Genomic DNA, 17590 nt, shown 5'->3' on the forward strand with positions numbered 1-17590 from the left:
CCTTTTAAATTAGTCCTTGTCTTATAGTTTTTTTGTAATTATGTATACTTAATGTCTTACTGATTTTTCAGAGAGGCATAATTAACTACCTTTAAAATAAGTGTTGTATTTGTAGTGAAGTCTCGTATTTTCATACAGAACAAAACTGATGGGAATGTTAAAAGCCAATTGGCTCAACATTTTCTTAAACAGATAGAGATTCTGCCTGACTACCATTTCTTTAATACAAATCCATTGACAGTATTCATTTTAAATGTAGCCTGCTGTGGAGTTTGACTATTTGTGCTAAATAAATTGTAAAAGTCAACAAAAATAATCATACCATTTTCTAAGCATGTTTAACCTAGACCATGATCACAGGGGTCTGGAGCCCACCCCAACAAACACAAGGTGCAGAGTAGGAACAATCGCATGGACAAGGTATCAGACCATCGCAGGCTGAACGAACACACACAAGTCAAGTTGGGAAGCATGCACTGGTACAGTGCGTTGCTGCACCCATTACACAACAAAACAACTCAGGTTCCCGGTTGGCACCCCCCAGGCAGACACATGGTCCAGTCCCACCCTCTTTGGAAATGACCTATCTGCCGCAGCCAGGTGTTACGTGGGTGTCCCCTTGGCCTGGTCCAGCCACTCGTATTCCCAACAATGAGGATCCTACGAGCCGGATCACCCTCGGGGAATTGCGCCACATGTCCGTAGTGCCGTAACTTATGCTCCCTCACAATGCAGGTAATGTGCCTAATTCGGGACTCCATGAGCAACTGCTCATTCGACACAAAGTCAAACCAATGTTTTTCTGGAGAGACACAGTAGCAAAAGAGTCCAGTCTTCGTCTTCTGTCACTAGATAGTGTCCATATTGCAAAACAGGAAGCACCATAACTCAAAAGACTTGACCTTCATCCTTTTGCATAGATATCGGGAGCGCCACACACCCCTTTCCAGCGACCTCATGACCCCCATCCCCTATGCTCTTACAATCCGTCTACTGACTTCATAGGAAGGGTCACCAGAGACATGAATGTCACTGCCAAGGTAAGTAAACCTCTTGACAAAGTCCACTAGGGTCAATATAGTATCACCAGTCCACCCAACCTGCAGGTCTTTGAACTGTCGGAGGAAACCCACACAGAAATATAAGTACTTGCAAACTAAATGGTAAATTACTCATAATTCCAATTTTTTTAAATGGTGGGGTACCTAACCCATGTGTAGTGTTCCCGGTGAGTAGACTCTTTGGGAGCAGTAAATTGACTGAAAAGATATTGGTGTCTGGCACAAAGCCAGCGTGGTTTCATTAAGTTAGACTCAAAGGATAGGCCACACATCTGTTAACGCAGAGGATATAGTTAAGAACTTCTTAATTGAGAGATGTTTGCAGTGGTCCCAAGGGACAGCAGAAAGATCTAGGATGATCTGGTGACCCAAAGATTTTGTACAGCCCTGAAACTGACCCCCTTACCCTAAGGTTTAAAGGCTACTCCGTACCGCAGCCCTTTTGATTTTACAGTTGAAGGCAAGAGTTCAGCTGAGTATCTTAAATCTAAAAATCCAAAAATTTATTTTAAATTTCTTAATGTGCATTAAATTTCTGTTCTTAAGAGTTTGTTTGTATGGTGGGGTCCTTTTTCTGGCTGGGACGTCTCCATAATGGATGGACCAGGGGAATTAACATGGCACAAGGCATTACCTTCCCTGGAGCACTAGATTACAGCCTCCCCCTGGGTTGCAGAGGTGCCTCGGGGGTCTCACAGGTTTACATGGGAGTTCAGTACAGCCCAGTTGGATTCTGTGGGTGACGCCAGGGTCTGCTGCAGGAGGGACATAGCCCTAATACATTGGGCTTCTATCACACCTGGGAGGACCTACAGATCATGCTGATGGGCCACCTGAAGTGTTCCTGGGTTCAACATAAAAGGCACTGCCTCAGTTCATTCATGGAGCCAGAGTCGGGAGAGATAAGATGAAGCTTGCCAGGAGGAGTGGAGACAGACAGATGGAGAAGAAAAAGTGCTGTGTGCTTTTATTAATGGTGCTTTTGTACTATACTGAGCTGTGGGAAACGGTGTGGGAAGCGTTTCCCACTGAATAAAGCCCAAATGTCTTGCTGAATGTGTGCCTGGTGTCTGTCTGTGTCGGTTTTGGGGAGCTGGTGTTGGAAATCGACATGGGAAAATTCAAATTGGAGTCTATCTTAACTTTATTGGCTAGTTTTTAATGTACATTCCAAATGTTTTTGATCATTTGGTTCTGTGCATAATTCTAGGCATGTGCTGTTTTGTGATATTTTTCCATCCATCCATTTTCCAACCCGCTGAATCCGAACACAGGGTCACGGGGGTCTGCTGGAGCCAATCCCAGCCAACACAGGGTAAAAGGCAGGAACCAATCCCAGGCAGGGTGCCAGCCCACCGCAGGTCACACACAAACCTACGCACCAAGCACACACTAGGGCCAATTTAGAATCACCAATCCACCTAGCCTGCATGTCTTTGGACTGTGAGAGGAAACCGGAGCATCCGGAGGAAACCCACGCAGACACTGGGAGAACATGCAAATTCAACTGAGTGGACTACAGTTTACATAATAGTGGCACGCATTCAGGGTTTGTGGTTGCCATGTGCCAGTGCTGTAGGAATGAAATGAAATGACCCTGAACTGGGCAAGTGTGGTAGAAAATGGACAAATGGTGAAAGGCTTGATTTGAAAATCTTTCTTAGCTAATCGTTCTTGGAAGGTGGTCAAAAGAAAGTGGATAAAGGGAAGAGAAGTGCATAGATGTGGAGTGAGTCAAGATGTTACCAGTGATTGCGCTGGACAGTGCTTGAAAGAAACAATAGCAGTCAAGGATGAGCACTTGCAGAGGGAAAGTTGTTTCTAAAACCCAAAAAAAATCTTTTTAATTGTCCTTTTTAAAGATGATGTTTATGAATTATTCACTTTAAAAATGCATGTTTCTCTACTGCTTTCTCAATATGCTTTAATTTAAAAACTTTGACAATGAAAGTACACACAATAGTATGTGTGAAGTTTGCACATTCTCCCTTTTGATTCTGTAGTGTTTTCTCCCATTTTCCCAATGACCTTCTGGTTAGGTTAACTGATGCCTCTAATTTGACTAGTGTTCGTGTGAATGTTTGTGGACCCTGACCTGGCCTAGCTCCCTGTTCAGTCAGAATACTGGTTTCTACTTTCGGGCCAGTGCTGCTGTTAAATGCTCCAGCTCCCTGTGACCCTGAATAGGAGTCATCCTATCCACTAAAGAAAACCTTGAGTTTGAATCCTCTATGCTTCTTGTCTGAACCTTGTGTTTTTTTTAGATATGAGTTAATAAAATGGTCATGTACTTGTGATTTACGCAAAAAATTACCCAATTTAAAGTGTGTGTTAGTGTTAATGACAACATTTTTATACTATTATTTAATTGGAAATATCTGTTTTTGATGTGGTTGGCATTTGTTTGGAAACCAGTGTTCATGTTCCTCATGTCAAATACCAAATCAGTGTGGTTTTTAGAGCAAATTATCATCTAAAAAAAGAAATTTACAACCTTCAGTAACTGGATATGTTTGTAAGCGCACAGGGCTGTCTTAAGGCCATTTTACCTTAACACTAGAATTATCAGAGCCTACGAATGAAAAAACCCATAGATCCGTCCCACGTTAAATCGCTTCTCACCTCTCCATCAGCGTTTTTTGTCCTGTAAATGTGTTGATAAGCAGCAAGCAGTCTGCTATCACATCCCCCACCGGCGCACAGTTTTCTCAGTTCAATTCTGTTTACATGCGTGTCAGTTGCTTGGAGTTTTATAGAGTGAAGTCAAGCAAAATCGCACCTTTTATAAATACATAAAATGCATTTGTTCTAAATAATGATATAGTATGCTCCGTGTCTACAACGATATATGTAAACACATCGTTAAAGAAACGTTTTTCATGTTTTAGTAATAATTGACAAAATGTAGAAATGAAGTTTATAATGTTTGAAGCCTGAAGTCCAAATATCAAAGAAACACTTTCACAAATGGTACAAATACAATAGAACAAGTGCGCTTTTATTCAGAAATACAACACGCATTAGTGTGTGACATTGACACACATTTACTACGACTGCTTCGGTGGCGCAATAGTATCAGCACTTGACTGGTAATCAAAACTTCATGGGTTCGATCCCTGATGAGTCCGTTTTGAGTAGTCAACTGTGTTTTATTCTTACTATTTTAGAATAAAAACATACATTTGATTTCATTGTGTAACAGCCGGTGTAAATGTGCGATACTTGTAAAAGGTTAGCTTTGTTTTTTACTTTTTTTAATTTATTTTTTTTTTTTATTCTGACGTCTCATGTTATGTGTATCACGATAGAATGGTGGTGTGTTTGAACAAAATGAAGGATGACAGCTGAACCTCTCTTGCACATTAACCCTTTGTACAGTGCCAATTCTATCAACCAGCATGGTCTTGGCTGTCACAAAAAGGGGCTAGTAGGATTGGCACACTGTCCCTAAATTTGTCATGGCCAGCATTTTTATCTTTATTTTTTTCAGGTATATCAGAGTTTTTTAAACCATGGGTTGGGTCACAAATCAGTGTTGTGTGTATTAGTAATACGGTTCAGATGATTTGTGGAATGGGATGCAGTGGATCACCACAGTTTGATTAAGGACTGATGATCAAGACACATTTCTTGTTGAATGCCATGATAAAGACTCTAAAAAGGGCAAGATTGGGCAGCAACAAAAAAAAAAAAAATTATGAAAGCCTGGTGTAAATTGAAGTGGTCCAGCAATAATATCAGCAATAGCAATTGGCAGATCTGACATATCCAATAACTAGCAGTTGTGTAATGAGATATCAGCTTTAGTGTGTGGTTGTAGGATGGATTCTTTCTTGGTGATTAGTTTTAAATGTTCATTTGACCTATTATACTTAAAATGGCACAGAAGAAATAAGTCTTTCATATTTGTAACGTTGATATCCATATATTTGAAGATTATGAACAGACTTTTCTTGTGGGGAATGGAGGTTTTAATGCAGTTTCTGAAATGGTGTGTAATTTTTTTTTTTTTAACACTTTATAATTTTATTATGCAGAATGTTAAACGCATACATACACCCCACAGTCATTTTACAGACAGATGATTATTGTCTCTAGTGGAGGACTAGGCATTCTGTGACCTCTTGGGATGGATATGCAAGGAAAGGGAAAGAGTTAGGTTGTAGCTTTAATACATTAGCAGTTTGTTTTGAACCCTTTCTTTAGACCTTATTATCTTGAGGAGTGACAGCGAAAGAGTCAATGTTATGTAATACATGTTTCTTGACACTGACATTTTTAATTTTGGTTCTTTCCATTCCTTTCGCACATGGCTTTGTGAGCATCTGAATAGAATGCAATGAGTATTTTAGCTCCCCTAAATGTTGACATTGTAGTCATTTCATGACATATATAATGTTAACCTCTTTTTAGCGTAATATTTCTAAATTATGACTAATTGTCTTGAATGGGATGTATGTCTTCTGACTGACTGACCTTGCTTTCCTGTGCCCGTGACAAAGTGCCCCTCAACCACTGTAATGTTGTGCCAAGAGATTTCTCTATGCATGAATGAGGATGGCAGGCTGTCGCCTTTACTCTCCCCAGCATATATCTTTTCTTATCTGCAGCTGTACAGAAAGATTCCCTCAGCATTTCAACATGTCAGTAATCAGTGGGAGTAAAAGAAATGTGATAAAGGTGAGAAGCAAAATATTACCTATCATTTGATAATTTTGTTTTCCTCTTAGGCAGGTGGTATTTGTTTTATGTCATGTTATTTATAAAATTCATTTTTTATCTCTATTGTGACCTTTCCAAATAATTTGTTGCTATTGTTCTAACCCAGGGTGCTCATGGCTGATTCCTTAACAATAGTGTTCTATAATTTAAGCTGAAGTACTAGGATGGCAGTAATTTTATTTGTAAAACCAATGAGTTATGCTTTATTGGCTATTTTGTAGTTTTATAAACCCTGCCTGCACCAATATACAGTTTGCAGTGTATATTTATGATGTGCTTATTGAGAGGAATTCTCTTGCTTTACTATAGAGCTTCAGCAAAGTGTTTTGCTGATATTGACCGAGGCTCTGTTCTTCCATATCTTGGAAGCCACAGGGGGGAAAGTGGTGGGGGCAAATGAGCAATGATGTGAAAAGCCAATTTCATAAAGCATTCCAGGCAGCTTAGCAGGTCAGTCATCAATTAGATGAAGAAAAATAAGTGAATTATTCTCTTGTCTGCATTCCTTTGCTTTAGAGTCTCTTTAATAAGCCGTATAAATGTGTAGAGTAAACCAGCTTTGTTCATGTATTCTCTCTCCCCAGACTCTCTTGCTCTGTTAAAACAAGTGGGGCATACCACACAAAGCACCCGCGCAACATCTGAAGGCATTTTTCTCAGGGCAAGGTGTAAGCCTCTGATCTCCTTCTGCTGTTTCCATCTAAAATTTTCTTATTTTTTCTCTTTTTTTTTTTGTGTGTCTGAATTAAAAGATTTATTTTATCTGCATTTATTCTCTCTTCATATTTAGTTTTTTTTAACATGTAACTTTTCATACTTTTAATTGTAGATTTGTAATGTTTGTTTGCTGTGTACTAAAAGAATTTGCAGAATTTGGGATTTCCATGTTGTAATAGATGTAGCCATCTAATGGCCACAAAAACAGCTAAGAAGGTTGAGAGTATAATCTTGTCAGTGACTTTACTGTAATCACACAAGTTTTGTACGTTTTTATTTATAATACTGCGGATTTTGCAATTTCAAATTACATTTTTAACAAGACTACAAGAAATTCTATCCTTTTGTCTGTCTTCATTTCTAGTGAATACATTTTAATGAGGTGAAAATACATATCTGTGCCTTATGTGGCTTTAATTAAAGGTAAGGTTCATTGATATATATTATTAAATGATTTGAGCATTGGTAGCATAACTGACTTTCTCATGACTACATGGTAAATTAGATATGACAATTAAAGCAGCAGCAGAGGAGTCCCTTAGCCTGTAGGCTACATTGTTGTTCTTAATTGCTGTTTTATTCAGAGTCCTTCAGAGTGTGCTGTGCTCCTCTTAACTGTAAAATTTATTAAACAAGACCTTTTCCCATGTGACTGTGTCTGTGTTCTGAAATACTAATGTGAAAAGCAGGCAAAAATACAATAGCTTAGCTCTGGTTAACATGTAAGGATGTTCTTTATGAGAAGCAATGGTAAGGCTTTGAAAACTGCTAAATAAAACAAAACAGGTTATGCATTTTTTTTAGACTGATTATCATATTGTATTTGAAAGTGTGAACAAAAGAAATGTATTTTGTCTACAAATGGTGGTTCAGGTGGTTTGTATACTCGTCTGCAGGAGATTGAAGTACCAGCTTGAGTAGGGTGGCTTTATATTCTAACTTCTATTGAAGAAGAGTAAAACATGATGCATGCGGGCATTTTTAGGAGCTTCTTCAGTTCTGTGTGTCCCGCAACCGCTTAACTTCCATTTTCCAAGCCAAATCTATAACAATAATTTTACAGTGTTCTGCAGATTATTTTCTGAAATTTAAATAACTTTTCAGTATGCTTGAATTATTTGCACATAGACAAGGCTATACCTTGTTCATTTTAGTTGTGAAAACTTTGCTTAAGTTTCTAATGAATTACTTTTATCGGAATTAAAAATGTGAAATGCTAATTCCTTTCAGCACCAATAATAATCATATGCCTTCCTAAACTCTCTTCATATAAATGTGTTAGATGGTAGAGATCTTGGCTTTCTTGATAATCCATTTACCCATGACACACATCACAGTAAATGTTCAATCATCTTTCTGCCTCCTAATCTATGGAGGTGAGGACCTTTTCAGTGATATAGTATAATTTGCCTTGGTAATGACACTATAGGAAGCTCTAGTCTGAATGGTTTACCCTATTTTGTGGCTTTCATCCCTTTTGTACAAATCAGTTTAGCTGTGCTATGCTTTACAAAATGGTCTGCTTATGTTACTCTTACTATTTATTCATATGTACAGTGTTTCACATTTCAAATTTGACTGCAGTACTTCATTCGTTTACTATGTTAAATGTTTTCATTGATCTCCATATTTTTTGAGGTAATGGTATTGTTTATTTGCATTATTTATTAAAGCTTCCTTGCTTTTTTTTTACAAGCTTATGGGTGGCTGTCAGGATATGCTCTGGGTCCTTATGATCCTTTGCAAGAAAATGCAGATTCAAGAAATAAATAAACCCATTGTAATGCTGAATTGATGCACTTGAAAGTACTGCAACATAGAATTGCAATCAAACTATATTTTAAGCATGTCATGTTAAGTACAAACTGGAAAGATTATCGGGTCTTTCATTGTATACATCAACTGTAAAACCTCATTTAAAAAAAAACAAAAAAAACAAAAAACACACACCACTATCTTTGTGGTTGGTTTGCTGTACAAAGCTCACAACTAAAAGCAGTGTGAAATCCTCTTGTTTGTGAGGTGTAAAAAGCAAGCACAAAAAGACATCTAATATCTGTTGCTATCAATTACTATTTATGAATTCTTTTTTGAACTAACAAGTGATCCTTTTTTCTTCTGTCATTTTTCTTTAATCTTTTTGTTTTAGCTTTCCTGCTCTTAACATATTTAGTTTGATTTTGCTATATCTATCTATCTATCTATCTATCTATCTATCTATCTATCAAGATAAACAACAAAAAAGAAAACGGCAGGATGTAATAAAGCTTACCTTTACATATAGATGAGGTGTTTTATTTATAAATGTAATATTTTAATTTGTTCTCATAATGTAATTTACAAACTCTTAGTTGTGTGCACCTTTGTAAGAAAGTGAAAATAAGATGCAGCTTTTGTCTTCAGGCATTAACCTATATTGCTCATTCCCACATAGAAAGGCATATTGATCTGTGTTTTATATTTTTAAATCAATTAACAATATGCACTCTCACTTATTCATTTTTTTTTTGTACTGTAGCTCACATGAAATGTCATGAAACAATAAAAAATGTTGTGGATAAGTAGAATGAACATCAATAGGGAGCATAGGGGATCACAGCTTGTCCAGAGAAGTGCTTTCAGCACAATAACTGCTGTTACATTGGTCTGCATGAACACAACCCGAGTGTCACTGTACCAGCTGGCTGTATGTTGGCTCACTAAAATGCCAATGTCAAAGTAACATTTGTTAGGTCTCTTTGTTGGCAGAAAATTGAAAATGTTATTTTTCTAAACTGTCTTTTGTACTGCAAAAAAAAAACTATACCTTAGATCAAAACAATTCAACTTTTTTCAGTGAACAGTTATTCCACAGATTGGAAATTAGAAACCTCACTTAAAATACCCAGAATACTGCTTTTTTGTGTGCATGCTGGGTTACAAGAGACACTTTTTGGTGCATTGGTCTCTTTTCTAAGTCTGAACTTTCTATCGTGGACTTCAGTGGAGCTTAATTAATTTTGTCATTTCAGTGAAATGCTATGTTGTCTATTGGCCTGTAGAAATTATTTTATTTTTACAAACCACATTATAAGCAGGTTTTCAGTTTCAAGAATTGTGAAAAGGGTTTGGAATTAAATGTTTCATTGGAAATTACTTTTTTAAAGTCTTTTAACCAAAGCTCTGTTTGAGAAATGCAATTGTCTGAGTGGTATCATACTAATCATACTAATTAAAATATGAATTATTTTAATAGTTAAAGGAGGACATGGTCAATGGCTTTAGTTGTTTAGAAATTGGGAGTCATTGGTCCATCTTTTCAGAATCTGTGTAGAGTTGGCACATTCTGTCTGTGGTATGCAGGAGGAACAGTGGAACCCCCAAATAAAACCCATTCAGAGATTTGCACTTTATGCCAGCTCTAAACTGTCCTGTTTGTGCCCAGTAGTGAGGCTGAGCCACGTCCAGGATTGGTTCTTGCTTTGTGTCACACATTGCTGGAAATAGGTGTAGCCAAATGACCCCAAACTAGATTAAGGTTTTGTAAAGAGGATACATGCTTACTTAACACTAAGAAGAATTAAACTTAATGATATAAATTGTACATTTTAATCAATAAAACAAAGCTAACATAATGTATCATAGTCCACATGTATACAGAACTTCGCATCAGCTCTATAGGACTGCACCAAGACATAACATTGATCTTGTCTTGACGCTAGGACTTTTCTACTTTAGTATACAATAAATTAGTACAAAGGTGACTTTTAACAACAGCAAGCCTGATACTGCATGCACGTTTATGCAGCTGAACTAACAGTTACTTTAGCCACCTTTTTACACATGCAGGCTATCTCAGGAATTCATCGGTAAATTGCCAAGTTCAGGGCGTGTGTGAACAAAGAAGAGCTAAATATCTCAGGAATGCTGACCTGGTTATTTCTTGGATGAAGACCTGTCCAGATTCCTAGGCATTTACTTTATATGCTTGTGTGAACAAAGCCAAAATGGGGCAAATGTCCATACAAAAAAATAAATAATTATGCTGGACTATAGTAAGATGTAGTGTTAATGAGTGTGAGAAGTCATGAGAGATTTGGATGATACAGTACAGCTCAGACCAGCTTGTTTGTTTTCCAAATGAGTGTGGAAGGCTGACAGTTTCAAAAAGTGTATAAATTCCATAGACCTTATAGTAAGTGAGCTTTTGCTGGTCGTCCCTCAATGCGAACGGTCATACTCCGCCTGCTGTCCAGCTGCTCCCTTGACTGTGAATTAGGAAGGGTCTGTGTACATTGTTGAAGGTGAAGAACAGTGCTCATCCAAGGAAAATTACCTTTTGGCATCTTTTTGGGAAGAGTGTAAATGTAGCAGCATATATCTTTAGATCCATGCTATTTTTATGTTTACTGTGTTTTTTCAGTTTCTTAAGCATAAGATTGCTTTTGGTCAACTTTAGGACAAAAGAAGCACTTGTCACAGGGTGGTGAAGAGTAACATAGGTGGTTATCTTTCAGAATTCCCCACCCCATTAACTGTGTTTATACCATTAGGTTATATTCCTATTTAAATTGTTGTTCCTTTTTTGTATTTTCGATAATTACTTAAACTAGTTAGTTCTGTTTTGGTTTCTGCTCCTCTCCTTATACTAATCTGCTCCAGTATCATTAGTTTGACTTCCATAATCAAATTGCAAAGCAGCAAAATAGTCTATTTGATAAAATCCTGCATTTTAGCAATAGAGCCTGAGCCTTACTCAGGCTCTGTCTCTGTCTCCAATTCTGTGGAGTAAAGATCTGCTATTATCAAGTGAATCAGAAATCCTATTTGGTGGCTTTCTTTTGACATCCTATGGCCCAGTTGCAAGTGTGCATGTCTTGTAAATAGAACTCGGAAGAAGTTAAAGTTGATGTGCAGCCTCTTCGCTTTTGTTCTGTCATCTGGGACAGTAAACACTTTTTGACATTTTGTCAAGCAGCAGAGCATCCTTCTTATGGGTAGTGGTGCAAGCAGCATTAATTTACTGCACTTTTGATTTGCAGTGTCATGTGAATGCTGAATGACATGGCATTGTGTTCATGAATGGCAGGCTGAGTTTTTAGTTTTTGCTTCACCATGGACTTTTGAAAATAAGTTTAAGATTATTTTTTGGTTGAAATTCACTGTTATTGCAGCTGCTAATACTGTTCAGAAGCCCTCAAACTCCCTACACAGAACAGCTTTTTGTAGAAGTAGAAATAAGCACATCCGTTTCCTTCTCCAAGCAGTCACTTGTACACCTATCACTAAAAAGTGTAGTCTCCTTAGGGCTGAGAAAGATGTGCTGCTTTGAGTAGTGCTGTTCTTTCTTTCTTTTTTTTTTTAAGGTACTGTATTGTGCTTTTCGAAATTTTACTTTATTGTTTTTCTCTTCACTGTGCCAGTTGAATCCAAGGAAAGATTCACTTGAATTGCTCCTTTGGTGCTGTACACAAATGTGATTCTGCAACTTGAAGTGGCTGAATAAGGCAACTTTTACTTGCTTATCTTGGAAGATTTCATACACTTTTTATAAATTAGCTGATTTCTTTCAGGGCACAAATTGCTTGTGTTTTACTTGTGAAATCAAGTATCAAAATCTGCTTTCCTTTTCTGTGTGTGTCTGAAATATAAGGAAATAGTTACAAATATTTTGACCTATTTTACAGTTCAAGATCTGTGTATTATTTGCTCACTCTACTTGTCCATGTGCATTTCTTTTCTTGTGACCCTGAGTTCCATTTGTAGAAGATTGTGTTTTACTAATCAGTGACACTGTATTGCACCATGTTTGAGCGTACAGTGACTTTCCATCCCACTCTGGGTTGATTCATCCTCTTTGTCTTTGTTGAGGTAATAATCCCCCACATCCAATTGACTGTGTTTTGGAATAACTTTATTTAAAAGAAAGTATGGATAGATAAATTTAGGACTGTGCCAAGAAACACTGGAGCTGAGCTTTCTGAGTTTTTCAGTTTACATTGTATATACATGAACACCAACAAAATCTGTAAATATGATTGTTCAAGGAAAATGCAGGGTCATGTAGCTGATGCAGATATTCTGGCAGGATAAAACGTAAAGTTTGTATTTGTGATTTTGTAGCACATTGATGGAAAAAGAATAGAAAAAAAAATGCGCTGATCATGTTAGAATTGTTGGTGAATAATTTGCCACTGTTGTCCTCACAAAGCAGCAGTTGTACTCATGGGGTCTATCCTAATATGCAGTAATCTTGTTCAACAAGTCCCTAAATGTACTTTATTAGTATTAAAAGCAATTATTAGATTAACTTTATTGCTGCCTTTGAATATCAGGCCCAGATTATCATCACTGCTGAAGATTCGTGAAGTTTAATTCCAATTTGCCTTTTAGAGTAACATATTATCATTAGTGCATAGTTACACAATTTTTTTTCTTCTAATGCTGTTTTTCTGAAGCATTATGATCTGAATAGCATAGTCTTTAAAATGCTTTTGTTGTCTTTTTGCACACATAAAGCTTGAGAGTAAAAGTGTAGATAACCTTCTATTGTTATTAGGATAACTTCTGTGGTAAAGAAAAATACCTTTTTTCCTGATTGGGGGTCCTACTGAAGTGCAGAAATCCGGGCATGTAGGGATATGTTTGCAAGTCTCTAAATCAAATAATGTAATGATTGCTAATCCCCAGAAAGCTAATCTAATTTAGAAACCTTGATCGGTATGCTTGTAGGTTGAGTTTTTATAAGGAGGAAGCAAATTGTGTCCCAAGTAATTGTATATATTACTCTTGCTGCCATAATTTTGTACTTTACTACCACCACAGGTCTTAAATTTCTTCTTTGATTTAATGAGTAGTTTGATGTAGTTTGACATGAGTCATTCTTGAATTCCACAAGCTGTATAATCCTGTGAATCAGGCTTTTGAGAGTGCAAGTTAGTTACTTCCTTGTGGCAAGACTGTGAGTGCTGCTTTTCCCAAGCATGGTGAGGGGTTGCTGGCAGCAATTCTTAACACGGCACCACTTGTGCATCATAAAATTGAAAGTGGATACTCGCATGACAACCAGATTTATGAATCCATTTTAGAAAAGGATGTAAGAACTTGTGGAGTGGAGTCACCTACCTGTTATGTAGCATTTAATATATTTTTAGCAGACAAGTTAAATCTGAGCCCTGGGCCGGCAGCAGCCTGGAATGGATGGTTAATAAGATATATACTTTTCCTCGCACCTCTGCTCAGGCGCCTCAGGATAATGTTACTTCACAGGCTGAGAAGGGCTAGAGTCCAGCTCCGTCAGAGGTTTTCTGCAGTGTAGTTTTAGAAAGTTTTTTTTTTTTTTACTTCCAGAAATTAATAGTAGTGGAAATATAATAATTGGATTAGTTTAGTGTTTGCGCCTGTTTCATTGTAAAGCAGATCCTAGGAGAATTGTGCTAGCAGATGGTGATAAATACATAGACTGTATGTTTCTTACTAGTTTTGCATTTTAATTGTTTTGTGCTTATTTTAACATAGCAATAGGTTCAAACTTCTGCAAATTAATTTGGTAATGATGTATGCGATTAACCCTCCCCCCACCCCCAATTCCTCTTATGCAACACACTTCCATAACTTTGCTTGTGCTTCTAGTTTCACACTAAACCATATCCCAAAAGGGAAAATGAGCTAGACATGGAGAAGACACACAAACAAAATTTCACAAGTTTGATTGGATGATCCAACTAGCCTGTGAAGACCACTTTCATTTTCCTTTCTCTTCAAGTTAGTGAGACCCCAAAGAGGAATTGAGAGTACAGAAGCATATTGGTCCATCCACAATGGTAAATTAGGTTGAATCTTTCTCAAAAATTAGTAGATTGTATGAGGTTCATGTTTCTGACATGGTGAAATAAGACGCGAAACCTACACTGCATTCCATGGATGGTCATCCAGGCATGTATATTGATGGCCAAAGAAAATTTGTAACTATGTAGATTCATTATTTTTGTGGAAGGTGTTATGCAAGATATTTGTAATTTTGCTTACATTATACCTGTTAACTACTTGCATACACAGGCGATATATTTGATTATAACTTTCTATCCATGCTTGCCCATCCTAATGTTTCTTTTCTTTTCCTTTAACATGCAAAAGTTTGTGGTTGTTGTCTAGCCACTGTATGCAATATCTTTGATAACAAAATAAATTCATCTTTGATATTGCTGTTGGTGCTTTTGATAACCTTAGAATGTTCTCTTTGCCAATGTATTTAATCACCCATCTGATTATTCTTTTCAAATCTGTGAAACTTAATGGCCAGAATTTGCGTGCATGGACTGTGTACCCCTAACACCATTTGCTAAAATAAAATAAAGTTCTTGTACTTTTAAGTTTAACATAGTATAGCATGGCATTCTCAAATCTTCTTAATTCAACTGGGTTGCACAGAGGGGAGGGGTGGTGGAGGGACTGGTAGGGAGAGAAGCACAAGGGGAGGAAACTGCACTGTTCAGAGGACTAGTTCAATGCACTATACAGTAATCCCTCCTCGATCGCGGGGGTTGCGTTTCAGAACCCCCCGCGATAGGTGAAAATCCACGAAGTAGAAACCATATGTTTTTGTATGGTTATTTTTATATATTTTAAACCCTTATAAACTCTCCCACACTGTTTATAAATATTCCCCGCACAGTTATACAGCATAAACCCTTTATATTCTCTTAGTTATAAGATTCGTTGCTATTATGTATGTAAACACACTGTTTATATGCTACTCACAAACATACGTATCGTATATCATTGAGGAGTTTAATTTAATACGTAATACAGTTTTAATCATTGTAAATGATTAGGTAATATAAAACTAAGTGAAAAATCTATAAAATGTAAATGCTGTACATAAAACCAAAATGTTATTTTAAAGATACTGTAGAGCGTCTCCAATATCACATATGTTACAGCCATTAAGATGGACAGGCCACCGGCAATAAATACCTACAATGCAAGAAAAATTGTATAAAATGTGTGTACAGTTACAATAAACGTACGTACATGTACTAAGTACGTAGAAAATTATGGGTACTCACCAACAATGACACGACGACTTGTCCGATAACGATGATTTTAATTTTACTGCACAACAAAGGAGAGCATTACAGCTCTTCTAAAAGAGCCTCTTCAGTTGACTCTGTAGCACCGCCGTTGTTATTCTGGCAGTCCTTCAATCGAAATCCCTAAAGCAGATTCCATCCGGACTACCGCCTTATTACATCCACTTAGAACTCCTTTTGTGCCCTGGTTAAAGGACACTGCGGCCGTAGATCTTGTATTCTTTTCCTCCTTTTTAAATAAAAAAAAATGTGGACTCATTGATGCCGTAACGGTGTCCTGCAGCGGTGTAGCTGTTCCCATACTTCAACATATCCAAAACTTTTACCTTTTCGGCAATCGTTAGCATCTTCCAATGGCACCTGGGCACGGCTCCTGAAGCAGTAGCAGGAGCAGATCGTTTTGGAGACATAACAAAGGGATTGACTATGCACAAAGATAAACACAACAGTTAACTTTTTACACAGTGAAACACATTGATGCTGAATGAGCGAGATGAGACTTCCTGGTTAACGCAGTGGAATCGAATTCGGCGCTCTGTCGCTGAGCCAATCGGCACACAGGAACTTAACTGCATGCTCTGATTGGTTAGCTTCTCAGCCATCCGCCAATAGCATCCCTTGTATGAAATCAACTGGGCAAACCAACTGAGGAAGCATGTACCAGAAGTAAATTGTCCACAGAAACCCGCGAAGCAGCGAAAAATCCACATTATATATTTAGATATGCTTACATATAAAATCCGCGATAGAGTGAAGCCGTGAAAGTTAAAGCACGACATAGCGAGGGATTACTGTAATTTTAAGGACTTTTAAAAAATATGTGAAAAAACATTAATCACTTTCCTGATTTAGGATAATATGATGAAAAAAATGTACACTTCAGTTAAGTTCTTGAGGTCCACTAACGAATGTCCAAATTCACAAGGAAAAAATGTAACACATGGCACTCTTAAAATTTTATTTTTCTGTGCAATGCTCAAGAAGATGAAGGGAATTTTTTCTTGATAAATCTCCATTCTTTTTCTGAAATTGGGTATGGACTTGTAATGGGTAGTGGGAGACTCCTACGAAATAAAGTGAGTTTTGTCATGGGCTGTTACATTTGCTCCAGTGAAGACTAGACATTACGTGACTGTGGGATTTGCAGCAATTTTTTATAAATGATTCCTTTTAAAATTAAAATGAAATTTCAAAGTGTCTTAAGCACCTCAGTGCCGGTAAATCTGAACATATTTAAACATCCAGTTATCAATATTTAAATAAATAAAGTGATAGTGGTAATAGTAGAAATCTAGATGTAGCATATAGCTATCTGTGTGTGGTCAACCTTTTGCTGATTATCAGGTTGAGTAGTTAGCAGTGCATCAACTACGTACCTTTTAATTTTTCACAATGTGTGGTTTTTTTTGTTTTTTTTTTTTAAATTGGGGTTTTTGTGACCAATCTACATTACTTGGTAGGCACAGTATTATTAATATACTGCCTGTCAGAGCTACTCTTCACATTTTTGATAAACAATTTATCTTGCACTGAAACTCCTCTTATTTGTGGGGCTTCTATCTGTTATATTCTGTTACTGTGACGGAGTTTTTAACATGGAAGAGGGATGTGTTGAAACTCGGGTTTTCCTGCACAGAAAGACCAAAGATACCAAACTTCTGTGTGTGGTGGTGGTGGAGGGGGATGTCATACGAAAGAGATGACCTCCTTAAACCCATGTTACATTAGCCTACTTTTCCAGTGAGATTCCCCCACCCAATTGTATCCTTTATTTGCATAATCGTAGCCAGTTGTAGGTGCACCCCCTTGAAACTGATCAACTAATGTGACATACCCAACAACTGACATCAGCTTGTCTATGACTGGCAAGGATCAAATCAAACAGGTTTGTTTTTCTCTCTGGTCAGAGGGAGTGGGCTCTTTGCATGCTAGAGTTGAAAACCAATGAGTGTTTAAGTAGAAGTATAAATGCATAGAATGTAGTGAAGGAGAATAATAACATGCATATTTTGAACCTCG

General features: G+C 37.2%; 1 protein-coding gene and 1 long non-coding RNA gene across 6 annotated transcripts in view; both read left to right on the plus strand.

Annotated features, from left to right (window-relative positions):
* Nucleotides 1-17590, plus strand: part of LOC120540672 (paxillin-like) — a 71137-nt gene that overhangs the window by 12231 nt on the left and 41316 nt on the right. The gene's annotated exons all lie outside the window — the stretch shown is intronic.
* On the plus strand, nt 5432-9300 carry LOC120540675. The gene is made up of 3 exons (XR_005635837.1): nt 5432-5741; nt 6368-6451; nt 6865-9300. It is a non-coding gene; the product is annotated as an uncharacterized LOC120540675 (long non-coding RNA).

Source organism: Polypterus senegalus, chromosome 12 (genome assembly GCF_016835505.1).
Source record: "Polypterus senegalus isolate Bchr_013 chromosome 12, ASM1683550v1, whole genome shotgun sequence".
Classification (NCBI taxonomy): Eukaryota; Metazoa; Chordata; class Cladistia; order Polypteriformes; family Polypteridae; genus Polypterus; species Polypterus senegalus.